This window comes from Oncorhynchus mykiss, chromosome 25 (assembly GCF_057628025.1).
Source record: "Oncorhynchus mykiss isolate SJ-2025 chromosome 25, ASM5762802v1, whole genome shotgun sequence".
NCBI lineage: Eukaryota > Metazoa > Chordata > Actinopteri > Salmoniformes > Salmonidae > Oncorhynchus > Oncorhynchus mykiss.
Genome location: NC_143046.1, coordinates 73561459 through 73578025, shown reverse-complemented (window position 1 = coordinate 73578025; position 16567 = coordinate 73561459). Strand labels below are relative to the sequence as shown.

Below are 16567 nucleotides of genomic sequence, written 5' to 3'. Positions count from 1 at the left end.
TTTCCATAGCCCCCCTACACACTCCGCGGCGTGCTCTATCTATGGTGCTGATACAGCTCAGCGGAGATACAGATTTCACGGCAACCTGTCACTCAATCATTTGAACTTTTTGGCACAAGTTTCAACTAAGGTGGCTAAGCCCCCTTTTGCCCCCTCGTGGAACCGGGCCCAGTGTTTTATCTAGACACAAATATCCTGTGCTTTTTCATTTGATGCATAGGCACATACAGACACAGGGTGGTTACATTGTAACTGTGAAGTGGCCATATGGGGCTCAGCCAGGATTGTTACTTTTATAACTTAATGAAAACATTTTTTAAATGTGATTTAACCGATTGAAGTTAGGAAATAGATGGTGAAAATGCAGAATGGTGTTAAATGCGTGTAAATTATTTCACAGATTGAATCATGAAATATTACTGATTATTATTTCTTACTATCTACTTGTGAACTACTCATTGACAGCCCGTGAACTACTGGACATGCAGTTTCCTGCTAAGGTGCAACCTTTGGTAGGCTGATGGAAGGCTACTCAGTCAGCTCAAATGATATGTAACAACACCATTGGACCAACACCATCGTACATAAAACAACGATACAAATATCATAACAGTACAACAAAATACAAAAATTATAATATTTTGACGGTGCGATTTCATTATGAACATCAGTGGTGCAACTAATACCTTCTAATTGCACTGAACCAAAACAGTGGGTGCAGGAGCAAAGCAACGCTTGAGAGTGGTCAAAACCATTCATCTTGAGGCAACAGGGAAGGGGGTGAAAAATTCAATCTGTTAATTATAATATAATCTATAAAATGGACATATCCATTTTAATACAGACTAGCTCAAAACATTACTAATCATTAAAAATGACAAATTACAGAGTGGTTCATAATTTTCTTGTGAAAAACGTTGGGGGGCATAAACATATGTTTGCACCCCTATTCTGAAAGTGAGGGTGAAGCTGCTTAGTTATCTCCATTTCTTAGGCGCCTATTCACACAGACAAGCATGTGAATGTAAGCGTGTGTGTGAGCGTGTGAGTTACATGAGCAAACGTGTGTGTGTAGCATGATTGAGGATAATTTCTCACCTTGGCATAATGTACAGGGCATGCAGGGAGATTTTAATTTCATTTTCAGCCAGTGCTATTCCTCTCCTGATCCCGACTGACCAATGGAGAATCCCCATAGGAGGAAGGGGTGTTTGTTTGGGTTATGTTTACAATGGTGTCTGTTACTCTCTCTCGATCTGTCTCTCCATCTGCTCTCCTTCACGCTCCCTGCTCTCTCCACTACTCTCTGCCTCTATTTCTTTTTCATGTCTTCTCTAAGCATCGTGATTCATGTCTCTATATTCACATCCTGTATAAGGTTATGAAGAAACTCAATGTACCACCATAGAGCTCCATGCAGTTGCCAGAGTCTACTTAAGCTTCTTATTGGCTGATTAATCAGGTCTACGCTTGTCACGCCAGTGTGTGAGGATTTGCAGTGTTGTCATTTGTTGACTTTTAAATCTATTTAAATCGTACTGCATATAGACATGGTTTGCTTTCCAACTTGGATGTGGTTTTGTATCCTTTCGAGATGCTAAATACAGACAGAATTGAGAGACGCCATTTTGTTAGATGACTGTCTGAGTCATCTCAGTCCACAGCACTGCTGGTTTTCATCTTCCTTCTCTAATAAGGGACTGACTTAAAACTGAAACTAGGTAAGTCAACTTTAAGTACCAGGGGGAATAAAAAATGTTTACCAGCAGTGCAGCAACAGTATAATATCAACTGACACTGTAAAGTCCATGTACAGAGCAGCAACAGTATAATATCAACGGACACTGTAAAGTTCATGTACAGAACAGCAACAGTATACTACCAACTGACACTATAAAGTTCATGTACAGAGCAGCAACAGTATAATATCAACTGACACTGTAAAGTCCATGTACAGAGCAGCAACAGTATAATTTCAACTGACACTGTAAAGTTCATGTACAGAGCAGCAACCGTATAATATCAACTGACACTGTAAAGTTCCTGTACAGAGCAGCAACAGTATAATATCAACTGACACTGTAAAGTTCATGTAGAGTGCATTCAGATAATATTCAGACCCCTTGACTTTTTTCACATTTTGCTGCGATACAGACTTATTATAAAATGTATTAAATTGTTGCTATTCCCGCATCAACACACAATACCCCATAATGACAAAGCAAAAACAGGTTATACATTTTTGCAAATGTATTAAAGATAAGAAACTGAAATGTCAAATTTACATAAGTATTCAGACCCTTTACTCAGTAGGTTGTAGAAGCAGCTTTGGCAGCGATTAGAGCCGTGAGTCTTCTTAGGTATGTCACTACAAGCTTGGCACACCTGTATTTGGGGAGTTTCTCCCATTCTTCTCTGCAGAACCTCTCAAGCTCTGTCAGGTTGGATTTGGAGCTTCGCTGCACAGCTATTTTCAGGTCTCTCCAGAGATGTTTGATCGGGTTCAAGTTCGGGTTCTGGCTGGGCCACTCAAGAACATTCAGAGACTTGCCCTGAAGCAACTCATGCATTGTCTTGGCTGTGTGCTTAGGGTCGTTGTCCTGTTGGAAGGTGAACCTTTGCCCCAGTCTGTGGTCCTGAATGCTCTGGAGCAGGGTTTCATCAAGCATCTCTCTGTACTTTGCTCTTTTCACCTTTCCCTCGATCCTGATTAGTCTCCCTGTCCCTGCTGCTGAAAACCATCCCCACAGCATGATGCTGCCACAACCATGTTTCACCGTAGGGATGGTGCCGGGTTTCCTCCAGACATGAGGCTGCCACCGCCATGCTTCACCGTAGGGATGGTGCCGGGTTTCCTCCAGACATGATGCTGCCACAACCATGCTTCATCGTAGGGATGGTGCCGGGTTTCCTCCAGACATGAGGCTGCCACCGCCATGCTTCACCGTAGGGATGGTGCCGGGTTTCCTCCAGACGTGACGCTTGGCATTCAGGCCAAAGAGTTCAATCTTGGTTTCATCAGACCAGAGAATCTTGTTTCTCATGGTCTGAGAGTCCTTTCAAATCAAATCAAATGTATTTAGAAAGCCCTTCTTACATCAGCTTATATCTCAAAGTGCTGTACAGAAACCTAGCTTAAAACCCCAAATAGCAAGCAATGCAGGTGTAGAAGCATGGTGGCTAGGAAAAACTGCCTAGAAAGGCCAGAACCTAGGAAGAAACCGAGAGAGGAACCAGACTATGAGGGGTGGCCAGTCCTCTTCTGGCTGTGCCGGGTGGAGATTATAACAGAACATGGCCAAGATGTTCATAGATGACCAGCAGGGTCAAATAATAATAATCACAGTGGTTTTCGAGGGTGCAACAGGTCAGCGCCTCAGGAGTAAATGTCAAATGTCATTTTATAGCTATGTACAGGGTTGTAACAATGTGCAAATAGTTGAAGTACAAAAGGGAAAATAAATATACATAAATATGGGCTGTATTTACAATGGTGCTTGCTCTTCACTGGTTGGCCTTTTCTTGTGGCAGGAGGTCACAAATCTTGCTACTGTGATGGCAGACTGTGATATTTCACGTAATACTGTAGATATGGCAGTTTATCAAAATTGGATTTGTTTTCGAATTCTTTGTGGGTCTGTGTAATCTGAGGAAAATGTGTGTCTCTAGTATGGTCCAAAAATTTGGCAGGAGGTTAGGAAGTGCAGCTCAGTTTCCACTTTATTGTGGGCAGTGTGTACATAGCCTGTTCTCTCTTGAGAGGCCTCTCTGAATAGCAAAGCTTTCCTTAATTTTGTATCAGTCACAGTGGTCAGGTTTCTGCAACTGTGCACTCTCTGTTTAGGGCCTAATAGCACTCCAGTTTGCTCAGTTTTTTGGTTAATTATTTACAATGTGTCAAGTAATTATCTTTTTATTTTCTCATGATTTGTCCTGGGGTTCTGTGGGGTCTGTTTGTGTTTGTGAATAGTCTCTCTCTCTCGCTCTTTTGTTTCTCTCTCTCTCGCTCTCTCTCTCTCTCTCTCTCTCTCTCTCTTGATTTTCTCTCTCTGTTTGTGAACACAGTCTCTTTCTCTCTCTCCTGATATCCCCCAAGTGCAAAACGAGACACCACAGAGTGCTTGATCTTATATGCTCTCTTTCAAGTCAGGACTTTCTGAGCATGGAGACACAGCATCGGCATGACAAGTCGGACAGTCGCCGCTTGAGAGTGCCAGCTTAGTACAGCAGTGAATAGAGGAGGGCAGAAAAAAAAGGGAGAGAAAATGGGAAGGGGAGAGAGAAAAAGAGAGAATAGGGGAGTGAGAGAGGGGAAGAGAGTGTGTGTCTGTGTGGGTGTGAGCAAGAGAGAGAGGTAAAAGCAGCCCTGATTGAGGGTTCTATGACTGACACTGACTGTGTGCTCCTGTGTGCTCCTCTCCTCCCCCTGCTGTGGAAGTTCAGGGGTGAACAAGAGCCCTTCTACTCCTCCATCACCATATGGAGGAAGATAGGGGATATAACATATATAGGTGTTTACTGTTGGTGTGTGTACCAGTGGAGGCTCCTCAGAGGAGGAAGGTGAGGACCATCCTCCTCAGTGAAATTTAATAAATATAAAAATAGTGAAACATTAAAAAAGTTATCCTTTTTAGATAAAACGATATTAAATATATTTAGATGTCACCAAATAATTGATTAAAATACACTGTTTTGCAATGAAGGTCTACAGTAACTTCAAGAGCATTGTCTGGGGTAGCACCGTGGTGTAGCCGGAGGACAGCTCACTTCTGTCCTCCTCTGGCTGCATTGACTTCAATACAAAACCTTGGAGGCTCGTAGGCCTCACCTCCTTGCATAGACATACATGGTAAATATGACCACTTCCAGAGGACATCCTCCAACCAATCAAAGCTTTGCTGTATAAACTGACATGTTGTCCATCCAATCATAGAATCCAGATCAGAGAATGAACCTAGTGAGTTGTATTGGGATTGTGCCACAGAGCATTATGGGGGTTCTATGTGTTGTGAAGTTTGGTGACATTTTTGGATAGAGATTATGTTGGATAGAGATTATGAGTCAAAAGGGATAGTTGAGCATTTTTAGAATATTATTCAATTCAAATGACTTTTTCCAAGTTACAGAAGACTGAGGAGGTATATTATAAATTGTTTTGTGTCCAGTTTGTGCAATTTATTTAAATTTGCCTTGCTAACTATAGTAGCTAGCTAGCTACTAGCACGAGTGTGCAGTTTTCTCTGCCAGAATGGTAGAATGGCCAACGCTGCAGAAAAATGTTGTGGACTTTTTGTCGAAGAACCCCTTTCATTCTCTGGAGTACATGGAAAAAGTGCTAATTAAAAGCGAGAGTCGTCCTCTGCCTGAGATCAGTTCCATAAAGAAGGACGAAAAGGTGAGGGCGTTCAATACCAACTGGTATCAAAAGTATAGCTGGTTAACAGGGAGCCTTTCATCAAGATGCCTGTATTGCTGGCCTTGCCTGCTTTTTGGAAAGTTTGAGCCTTGGTCGAAAGGTGGGTACAGAGACCCGAAGAACATCGATCGTTCAGCTAAACAGCAAATCAAAAGCAGGGAGCATATAAATACCCACATCAGAGTCAAGCTTCTGCAAAAAAGCTACATTGATTAGGACGAAGGTCTGCGTATTCAAACTGCGGAACATAATGAGAAAGTGTCACGCTTGCTCATGCTCTTCCGCTCTGGCACTTGAGGGCGTCATTGAAAATAAGAATTTGTTCTTAACTGACTTGCCTAGTAAAATAAATAAATAAATAGTGACCGGTGATGAAGCGCAGGTGTGTGAAACAATGGTGACACTCCCTGCCTTCATTACAAACACCTGTCACCATTGTTTCACACACCTGCGCTTCATCACCGGTCACTATTTATTTATTTATTTTACTAGGCAAGTCAGTTGAGAACAAATTCTTATTTTCAATGACGGCCTAGGAACAGTGGGTTAACTGCCTGTTCAGGGGCAGAACAACATCAGCTCAGGGATTTGAACTTGCAACCTTCCGGGTACTAGTCCAACACTCTAACCACTAGGCTACCCTGCCGCCCCATTATGTGTAGCAGCGCATCATTGGACTCACCTGGACTCCTTTAATTTGTAATTTAATCTTCCTTATTTCTGTCTGCTTCCCCGTGGGTTCCCTGTATCAGCATTGTCGTCGTTTCCTCTGTCCAGACGCTGTCTGTATTCCGTTCGTGTTCTGTTTCATGTCTGTTATTTCATTAAATGTTCACTTCATGTACCTGCTTCTTGTCCCTGGCATCTGTCCTTACAGTAAGAAGAAACAGCGATGTCCTCAAGCAGCTTATCAAGCACCACTGCGTTTTTGGGCATGCAAGAATTTTCTATTAGAGGACATGACGAGAGGGAAAGTTACACCAACAAGTGCAACTACAAGGAGCTTGCAGAGGTAATTGCACATTACGATGCTTTACTTCTGGGATGTCGAAAATAATTCAGAATGATTTGATAGCTTCCATCGCATTATCCATTAAAAGATTAAAGAGGTTGATGTAGTGCATTTTAATCGCAGGCGCACTCAAGTAGGCTTTCCACTTTCCTCCTGTATTTATTTAGCAAAGATGATAACACATAATCACTCCGGACAGACACAAGTAAAAACTCATGATATAAATGTTTCAGCACCCTAGGTTACACCTAAACATTAAAAATCTGACATGCTGTATGGGATGAAAACAATACTATTTTTCAGTCTGATCAACTGTAGGCTACTAATAAGAGCAGATGCATACAGTCTATGCACCCTGTCCATCTGGTCAGAGTAAACTAATTGGTAACGTTATGTATTTATAGTCCATTTATGTGTCAGGAGAGAATGTGATCAAATTTAGTCTATATTCAAAATTGTGCTGGCTAGTCTGCCTGTACGTTTTAAACCCAAAACTATTAACTGGAATTAATTAATCAAAATAATAGTGATGACAAATGTGAATGTGAAATGTGAATATAGTGGTGTCATGACGTTGCCTTCTTTGAGCACATCCCCCTCTCGCTGCACCAATCCTCTCTCTCTCTCTCTCTCTTTCTCCTACACCCAGGCTGCTGTTAGGCAGGTCATAAATTCCTGGAGGAGATTCTTCCTCATGGCCAGACAGTATATAGAGAGTGAGTTTTCATAGACAGTACAAAGGAATTTCTTCCACCTCACAGAACTTGAGAACTGAACAATATTCATGTTCTGGAGAATGTATAAAAGGTCGATGAAGTAGCCAGCTACGAACTGGTCCATTTGGTACAATTTTGTGAAACTCATGAGACAATACATCCACATTACCATAACCCTGTTTATACAAGAGTCTCAGTTGTGAGGCTTGCATCTAATTGTAGTATAAAATGAATGAGTAAAGATGAAACTATTTGTGAAATGATGTGATGCTATATAATGATGTTGATGTGAGAGAATTGTTTAAAGTTTCATTAAGTCCTTGGCCCGCCCCCAGGAGCACAGACATGACCTGGTGTCATGGAACAGTCCTTTTCTATGTTCCGAAAAAAAACCACCTGGGTTTTCCCACTTCAGACTAAGCTTACCTCGATTACCGAGAGGACTAAGGTTTGATTATAGACCATGCTTCTCTCAATTACGAGAGGGCTAAGGTTTGAGCCCATTGCTGAATTCTTAACCATACCACGTGGTTAAACTCTGAGACTATCTAACTGACAGAATAAGAACAAATCTTTGATACTAATTACTAGTCTGCAGCTAGGACTTCGGTATCAATTGAATGCGGAGACCGACAACCGCCAAAACATCTGTTCTATAACAATATTTCTGAATGTTACTCTGAACTATCCATTCTAACCACGGCAGAGAGAAAGAGAGAGAGGGCGGACAATCTCTCCAACAGAAACAAACTTTCCAACAGATATCAAGACAACCCACTGAGCCTAAATATGTATAATGATTGCAATTATTCCCCTTTTTTCACCTTTATTTAACCAGGTAGGCAAGTTGAGAACAAGTTCTCATTTACAATTGCGACCTGGCCAAGATAAAGCAAAGCAGTTACACATACAACAACACCGAGTTGCACATGGAGTAAAACAAACATACAGTCAATAATACAGTAGAAAAATACGTCTATATACAATGTGAGCAAATGAGGTGAGATAAGGGAGGTAAAGGCAAAAAACAATATAGCAAGTAAAACACTGGAATGGTAGATTTGCAGTGGAAGAATGTGCAAAGTAGAGATATAAATAATGGGGTGCAAAGGAGCTAAATAAATAAATAAATACAGTAGGGGGAGAGGTAGTTGTTTGGGCTAAATTATAGATGGGCTATGTACAGGTGCAGTAATATGTGAGCTGCTCTGACAGCTGGTGCTTAAAGCTAGTGAGGGAGATACGTGTTTCCAGTTTCAGAGATTTTTGTAGTTCGTTCCAGGCATTGGCAGCAGAGAACTGGAAGGAGAGGCGGCCAAAGGAAGAAATGGTTTTGGGGGTGACCAGAGAGATATATCTGCTGGAGCGCGTGCTACAGGTGGGTTGGACCGGTGGAGAGCATGCATTTAGTTTTACTTGTATTTAAGAGCAATTGGAGGCCACGGAAGGAGAGTTGTATGGCATTGAAGCTCGTCTGAAGGGTTGTTAACACAGTGTCCAAAGAAGGGCCAGAAGGATACAGAATGGTGTCGTCTGCGTAGAGGTGGATCAGAGACTCACCAGCAGCAAGAGCGACATCATTGATGTATACAGAGAAGAGAGTCGGTCCAAGAATTGAACTCTGTGGCACCCCCATAGAGACTACCAGAGGCCCGGACAACAGGCCCTCCGATTTGACACACTGAACACTATCAGAAGTAGTTGGTGAACTAGGAGAGGCAATCATTTGAGAAACCAAGGCTATCGAATCTGCCGATGAGGATGTGGTGATTTATAGAGTCGAAAGCCTTGGCCAGGTGAATGAATACGGCTGCACAGTATTGTTTCTTATCGATGGCGGTTAAGATATCGTTTAGGACCTTGAGCGTAGCTGAGGTGCACCCATGACCAGCTCTGAAACCAGATTGCATAGCGGAGAAGGTATGGTGGGATCCGAAATGGTCGGTAATCTGTTTGTTGACTTGGCTTTCGAAGACCTTAGAAAGGCAGGGTAGGATAGATATAGGTCTGTAGCAGTTTGGGTCAAGAGTGTCCCCCCCTTTGAAGATGGGGATGACCGCAGCTGATTTCCAATCTTTGGGAATCTCATAAAGAGAGGTTGAACAGGCTAGTAATAGGGGTTGCAACAATTTCGGCAGATCATTTCAGAAAGAAAGGGTCCAGATTGTCTAGCCCGGCTGATTTGTAGGGGTCCAGATATGGCAGCTCTTTCAGAACATCAGCTGACTGGATTTGGGAGAAGGAGAAATGGGGAAGGCTTGGGCGAGTTGCTGTGGGGGCATGCAGTGCTGTTGACCGGGGTAGGGGTAGCCAGGTGGAAGGCATGGCCAGCCGTAGAAAAATGCTTCTTGAAATGTTCAATTATAGTGGATTTATCAGTGGTGACAGTGTTTCCTATCCTCAGTGCAGTGGGCAGCTGGGAGGAGGTGTTCTTATTCACCATGGACTTTACAGTGTCCCAGAACTTTTTTGAGTTCGTGTTGCAGGAAGCAAATTTCTGCTTGAAAAAGCTAGCCTTGGCTTTTCTAACTGCCTGTGTTTCTTGGTTTCTAGCTTCCCTGAAAAGCTGTATATCATGTTTTTGTGTTGGTTAAGGGCAGTCAGGTCTGGAGAGAACCAAGGGCTATATCTGTTCCTGGTTCTAAATTTCTTGAATGGGGCATGCTTATTTAAGATGGTTAGGAAGACATGCTCGCTGAATTGTTTCAGGGAGCGTTTGACAGTGATGAGTGGAGGTCGTTTGACCGCTGACCCATTACGGATGCAGGCAATGAGGCAGTGATCGCTGCGATCTTGGTTGAAAACAGCAGAGGTGAATTTAGAGGGCAGGTTGGTTAGGATGATATCTATGAGGGTCCCCGTGTTTACGGCTTTGGGGTGGTACCTGGTAGGTTCAATGATAATTTGTGTGAGATTGAGGGCATCAAGCTTAGATTGTAGGATGGCTGGGGTGTTAAGCATGTTCCAGTTTAGGTCGCCTAGCAGCACGAGCTCTGAAGATAGATGGGGGGCAATCAGTTGACATATGGTGTCCAGAGCACAGCTGAGGGCAGAGGGTGGTCTATAGCAGGCGGCAACGGTGAGAGACTTGTTTTTAGAGAGGTGGATTTTTAAGAGTAGAAGTTCAAATTGTTTGGGTACAGACCTGGATAGTAGGACAGAACTCTGCAGGCTATCCTTGCAGTAGAGTGCAACACCGCCTCCTTTGGCCGTTATATCTTGTCTGAAAATGTTGTTGTAAGGGATGGAGATTTCAGAATTTTTGGTGATCTTCCTAAGCCAAGATTCAGACACGGCTAGAACATCCGGGTTGACAGAGTGTGCTAAAGCAGTGAATAAAACAGACTTAGGGAGGAGGCTTCTAATGTTAACATGCATGAAACCAAGGCTATTACGGTTACAGAAGTCAAAAGAGAGCGCCTGGGGAATAGGAGTGGAGCTAGGCACTGCAGGGCCTGGATTCCCCTCTACCTCACCAGAGGAACAGAGGAGGAGTAGGATAAGAGTACGGCTAAAAGCTATGAGAATTGGTCGTCTAGAACGTCCGGAACAGAGAGTAAAAGGAGGTTTCTGGGGGCGATAAAATAGCTTCAAGGTATAATGTACAGACAAAGGTATGGTAGGATGTGAATACAGTGGAGGTAAACCTAGGTATTGAGTGATGATGAGAGAGAATGAATGAATGAGTGAGCGTTCATGTGCAAAGGATTAGCATTTCAGTTGTTATAATTATCAACTTTGTAGTGTCTTTTATCTCAGTCGACTCCCACTTCCCTTATGTCCACCAAGCCGCGATCCCGGTTTAGCCCACTAGGGCACATTCCCCTCTCATTTCCTTGTAACCATTTCTACTTGTTTGTTTGTGCATTTCTGTGATTATTTAGTTAGTTAATAAATAAATGAATTAAGAGAATTGATGTATGGATGACCCATAGTGAAGACTGGGTTTGTGCAGATAAGCGACAATTTACGATGTTTGGAATGAGACTAACGTGAGGTAAAGAATAATTAATAATTAATTAGAAGACTAATTGATCAGATATTAAAATATCTGAAAGTTATATTAGGAAAATTATATTATATATCTGAATATTCATATCTGAATAATTATATCTGAATATTTTCCTTGGTGCCCCAAATTCCTAGTTAATTACATCTACCTGATTAGTTAATCACGTAATAATAATTACAGAGAATTGATTTGATAAACTACAAATCTTCAGTTTAGTGATGCCAAAGACAGGACAGTGGTGATCCTAACTGATCTAAGACTGGACATTTTTACAAGGATTAAATGTCAGGAATTGTGAAAAACTGAGTTTAAATGTATTTGGCTAAGGTGTATGTAATCTTCCAACTTCAATTGTATCTACATAGCACATCATTTAGCTATTTGCACCTTACGGATTGTGGTTGTTGTGGATGGCTGTTCACAAATCTAAATGTTTTTATTTGAACGCAATAATGGCTAAATTGAAGAAGTCTAAGCTGCCGATCAATCAATGTTTTTGAAACCAGTGGACAGCCAGTGAAAAATGTGCTCTTGTAACATCTGCATGGTGCGGATTCCAGCCTCTGAAATAAAAGTGGGGCTTTTATTGCTCAATTTAATTCATGCTGATAAATAAATGCATAGGCCTAATGGACACATGCTCAAACTCGCACACTTTTGATAGACGTAAAGGAGCAATCTAGTTGCTACATCCATTTTGGACATACAGTGTATGCCTAAGGCACGTTCACGCAGATGAGCAGGGACCCTGGGCATCTTTCTTTTGGTGTTTTTCAGAGTCAGTAGAAAGGCCTCTTTAGTGCCCTACGTTTTCATAACTGTGACCTTAATTTCCTGCCGTCTGTAAGCTGTTAGTGTCTTAATGACCGTTCCACAGGTGCATGTTTATGGTTCTTTGAACAAGCATGGGAAACAGTGTTTAAACCCTTTGCAATGAAGACCTGTGAAGATATTTGGATTTTTACGAATTATCTTTGAAAGACAGAGTCCTGAAAAAGGGACGTTTCTTTTTTTGCTGCGTTTATATAATATAAATATATAGGCCTTTCTACTGACTCTGAAAAACACCAAAAGAAAGATGCCCAGGGTCCCTGCTCATCTGCGTGAACGTGCCTTAGGCATGCTGCAAGGAGGCATCAGGACTGCAGATGTGGCCAGGGTAATAAATTGCAATGTCCGTACTGTGAGACGCCTAAGACAGCGCTACAGGAAGACAAGACGGACAGCTGATCGTCCTCACAGTGGCAGACCATGTGTAACAACACCTGCACAGGACTGGAACATCCAAACATCACACCTGCGGGAGAGTTACAGGATGGCAACAACAACTGCCCGAGTTACACCAGGAACGCACAATTCCTCCATCAGTTCTCAGACTGCCCGCAATAGGCTGAAAGAGGGTGGACTGACGGCTTGTAGGCCTGTTGTAAGTCAGGTCCTCACCAGACAACACCGGCAACAGCGTTGCCTATGGCCACAAACCCACCATCGCTGGACCAGACAGGACTGGCAAAAAGTGCTCTTCACCGATGAGTCGCGGTTTTGTCTCACCAGGGGTGATGGTCGGATTCACGTTTATCATCAAAGTAATGAGCATTACACAGAGGCCTGTACTCTGGAGCGGGATTGATTTGGAGGTGGAGGGTCCGTCATGGTCTGGGGCTGTGTGTCACAGCATCATCGGACTGCGCTTGTTGTCATTGCAGGCAATCTCAACGGTGTACGTTACAGGGGAGACATCTTCCTCCCTCATGTGATACCCTTCCTGCAGTCTCATCCAGACATGACCCTTCAGCATGACAATGCCACTAGCAATACTGCTCGTTCTGTGCATGATTTCCTGAAAGACAGGAATGTCAGTGTTCTGCCATGGACAGCGAAGAGCCCGGATCTCAATCCCATTGAGCACGTCTGGGAGCTGTTGGTCGGAGGGTGAGGGCTAGGGCCATTCCCCCCCCAGAAATGTCCGGGAATTTGCAGGTGCCATGGTGGAGGAGTGGGGTAACATCTCACAGCAAGAACTGGCAAATCTGGTGTAGTCCATGAGGAGGAGATGCACTGCAGTTCTTAATGCAGCTGGTGGCCACACCAGATACTGACTGTTACTTTTGATTTTGACCCCCCCTTTGTTCAGGAACACGTTATTCCATTTCTGTTAGTCACATGTCTTGTTCAGTTTATGTCTCAGTTGTTGAATCTTGTTATGTTCATACAAATATTTACACATGTTAAATTTGCTGAAAATAAACGCAGTTGACAGTGAGAGGACGTTTCTTTTTTTGCTGAGTTTATATATACACACACTACCGGTCAAAAGTTTCAGAACACCTACTCATTCAAGGGTTTTTCCTTACTTTTCCTATTTTCTACATTGTAGAATAATAGTGAAGACATCACAACTATGAAATAACACATATGGAATCATGTAGTAACTAGAAAAGAGTTAAACAAATGTAAATATATTTTTTATTTGAGATTCTTCAAATAGCCACCCTTTGCTTTGATGACAGCTTTGCACACTCTTGGCATTCTCTCAACCAGCTACACCTGGGATGCTTTTCCAACAGTCTTGAAGGAGTTCCCACATATGCTGAGCACTTGTTGGCTGGTTTTCCTTCACTCTGCGCAATCATCTCCATTGTTTTGTTGACGTTGAGTGTGAGGTTATTTTCCTGACATCACACTCCGAGTGCCCTCACCTCCTCCCTGTAGGCCATCTCGTCGCTGTTGGTAATCAAGCCTACCACTGTAGTGTCGTCCGCAAACTTGATGATTGAGTTGGAGGTGTGCATGGCCACGCAGTCGTGGTGGAACAGGGAGTACAGGAGAGGGCTCAGAACGCACCCTTGTGGGGCCCCAGTGTTGAGGATCAGCGGGGTGGAGATGTTGTTACCTACCCTCTCCACCTGGGGGCGGCCCGTCAGGAAGTCCAGCACCCAGTTGCACAGGGCGGGGTCGAGACCCAGGGTCTCGATCTTGATGACGAGTTTGGAGGGTACTATGGTGTTAAATGCTGAGCTGTAGTCAATGAACAGCATTCTCACGTAGGTATTCCTCTTGTCCAGATGGGTTAGGGCAGTGTGCAGTGTGGTTGTGATTGCGTCGTCTGTGGACCTATTTGGGCGGTAAGCAAATTGGAGTGGGTCTAGGGTGTCAGGTAGGGTGGAGGTGACATGGTCCTTGACTAGTCTCTCAAAGCACTTCATGATGACGGAAGTCGTTTAGCTCAGTTACCTTAGCTTTCTTGGAAACAGGGACAATGGTGGCCCTCTTGAAGCATGTGGGAACAGCAGACTGGGATAAGGATTGATTGAATATGTCCGTAAACACACCAGCCAGCTGGTCTGCGCATGCTCTGAGGACGCGGCTGGAGATGCCATCTGGGCCTGCAGCCTTGCGAGGGTTAACACGTTTAAATGTTTTACTCACCTCGGCTGCAGTGAAGGAGAGTCTGCAGGTTTTGGTTGCGGCCGTGTCAGTGGCACTGTATTGTCCTCAAAGCGGGCAAAAAATATATTTAGTCTGTCTGGGAGCGAGACATCCTGGTCCGCGACAGGGCATGTTTTCTTTTTGTAATCTGTGATTGACTGTAGACCCACATACCTCTTATGTCTGAGCCGTTGAATTGGGACTACTTTGTCTCTATACTGATGCTTAGCTTGTTTGATTGCCTTGCGGAGGGAATAGCTACACTGTTTGTATTCGGTCATGTTTCCGGTCACCTTGCCCTGGTTAAAAGCAGTGGTTCGAGCTTTCAGTTTCACGCGTATGCTGCCATCAATCTACGGTTTCTGGTTTGGGAATGTTTTAATCGTTGCTCTGGGTACGACATCGTCAATGCACTTTCTAATGAACTCGCTCACTGAATCAGAGTATTCATCAATGTTGTTGTTTGTCGCAATGCGGAACATATCCCAATCCACGTGATCGAAGCAGTCTTGAAGTGTGGAATCAGATTGGTCGGACCAGCGTTGAACAGACCTGAGTGCAGGAGCTTCTTGTTTTAGTTTCTGTCTGTAGGCTGGAAGCAACAAAATGGAGTCGTGGTCAGATTTTCCAAAAGGAGGACGGGGGAGGGCCTTATATGCGTCGGGGAAGTGAGAATAGCAATGATCCAGGGTTTTACCAGCCCTGGTTGCGCAATCGATATGCTAATACAATTTAGGGAGTCTTGTTTTCAGATTAGCCTTGTTAAAATCCCCAGCTACAATGAATGCAGCCTCAGGATATGTGGTTTCCAGTTTGCATAGAGTCAAATAAAGTGCGTTCAGGGCCATCAATGTGTCTGCTTGGGGGGGAATATATACTGCTGTGATTATAATCGAAGCGAATTCCCTTGGTAGATAATGCGGTCGATATTTGATTGTGAAGAATTCTAAGTCAGGTGAACAGAAGGACTTGAGTTCCTGTATGCTGGACATTGGCGAGTAGTATGCTAGGGAGCGGTGAGCGATGTGCCCGTCTCCGGAGCCTGACCAGAAGACCGCTTCGTTTGCCTCTTTTACGACATCGTTGTTTTGGGTCGTCGGCTGGGATCCAATCCATTGTCCTGGGTGGAAGGCAGAACACAGGATCCGCTTCGGGAAAGTCATATTCCTGGTCGTAATGATGGTGAGTTGACGTTGCTCTTATATTCAGTAGTTCCTCCCCACTGTATGTAATGAAACCTAAGATTACCTGGGGTACCAATGTAAGAAATAACATGTAAAAAAAAATTACTGCATAGTTTCCTAGGAACGCTAAGCGAGGCGGCCATCTCTGTCGGCGCCGGAAGTAAATCATCATTCTTCTTGGAAACATCATCATTCTTGTTCTGAGAAAATAAGGGAGTAGTACACAGCGTTGTACGAGATCTTCAGTTTCTTGACAATTGATCGCATGGAATAGCCTTCATTTTCTCAGAACAAAAATAGTTTCAGAAGAAAGGTCTTTTGTTTCTGGTAATTTTGAGTCTGTAATCAAACCCACAAAATGCTGATGCTCCAGATACTCAACTAGTCTAAAGAAGGCCAGTTGTATTGCTTCTCTAATCATCACTACAGTTTTTAGCTGTGCTAACGTAATTGCAAAAGGGTTTTCTAATGATCAACTAGCCTTTTAAAATGATAAACTTGGATTTGCTAACACAACATGCTATTGGAACACAGGAGTTATGGTTGTTGATAATGGGCCTCTGTGTAGATATTCCATAAAAAATCTGCCATTTCCAGCTACAATAGTAATTTACAACATTAACAATGTCTACGCTGTATTTCGGATCAATTTGATGTTACTTTAAAAACAAGGACATTTCTAAGTGACACCAAACTTTTGAACGGTCGTGTACGTTTAAAAACGGCACGCACAGCCTACATATCAATACATACCAGGGGAGGCTGCTTAGGGGAGGACGGCTCATAATAATGGCTGAA

General features: G+C 43.3%; 1 pseudogene; it reads left to right on the top strand.

Moving 5' to 3' along the window:
* The first annotated feature begins 12234 nt into the window (after positions 1–12234).
* On the top strand, positions 12235–12943 carry LOC149972125 (uncharacterized; annotated as a pseudogene).
* Positions 12944–16567: the final 3624 nt, after the last annotated feature.